At 34.3% G+C, this 1,024-nt stretch overlaps 1 pseudogene; it reads right to left on the bottom strand.

The window, feature by feature from the left end:
* Window positions 1-547: 547 nt before the first annotated feature.
* LOC127552571 (uncharacterized) lies at window positions 548-647 on the bottom strand (annotated as a pseudogene).
* Between the last annotated feature and the right edge of the window lie 377 nt (window positions 648-1,024).

Raw genomic sequence — 1,024 nt, 5'->3', positions numbered from 1 at the left:
TGCATTTCTCTGATCAATAATGATTTGGAACACTCTTTCATATGAGTGGTAATAGTTTCAATCTCATCCTCTGAAAATTGTCTGTTCATATCCTTTGACCATTTATCAATTGGAGAATGGCTTGATTTCTTATAAATTTGAGTCAGTTCTCTATATATTTTGGAAATGAGGCCTTTATCAGAACCTTTAACTGTGAAAATGTTTTCCCAGTTTGTTGCTTCCCTTCTAATCTTGTTTGCATTAGTTTTATTTGTACAAAGGCTTTTTAATTTGATGTAATCGAAATTTTCTATTCTGTGATCAGTAATGGTCTCTAGTTCATCTTTGGTCACAAATTTCTTTCTCCTCCACAAGTCTGAGAGATAAACTATCCTATGTTCCTCTAATTAGGTCCCATTTTCCAATGAGAGAGTTGGACTAGATTAAGATCACCATTGTTTTTAGTTCTATATCTGTGTGCCTCTCATCTCATTTTTTCTCAAAGTAGATCATTCTACTTTGGATTTGATCTAATTTTTTTTTTTTTTTTTTTTTTTTTGTGGAGGCAGAAAATATGGGACACTTCATGAATTTGCATGTCCTTGCGCAGTGGCCATGGTAGTCTTCTCTGTATCTTTCCAGTTTTCGTATAGGTGCTGCTGAAGCAAGTATGGATTTGCTGTAATTCTTATATGCCACATGTCCTTCTGCCATCTTCTTCTCCAGGCTATTTTACATTAAGCCAAAAATATTTTCTTGCTACATCTCCCATTCATTGTCCAAATAAAACAAAGCTAATTCCTCTTCCACGTTCCAGCCATTCCAACATTTCAAAGCAGTTAGCATTTTCCACTTAAATCTTCCCTTCTCTAAGCTAAAAGTTCCCATTTCCTTTGAATAGTTCCCATAAGGTTGCAGTTGGATTGTTTGATTTCTTCTGTCACACAATTTCTGAGGTTAGATTTGAATTTAGGTTTTTTTGTCTTTAAGCTCTTCTGCATCACTTAGCTGTTTCTAATTGTGAGTATTATATACAGCTTGGTTT

Source organism: Antechinus flavipes, chromosome 2 (genome assembly GCF_016432865.1).
Source record: "Antechinus flavipes isolate AdamAnt ecotype Samford, QLD, Australia chromosome 2, AdamAnt_v2, whole genome shotgun sequence".
Lineage (NCBI taxonomy): Eukaryota > Metazoa > Chordata > Mammalia > Dasyuromorphia > Dasyuridae > Antechinus > Antechinus flavipes.
This window is presented reverse-complemented; position numbering and strand designations above follow the sequence as displayed.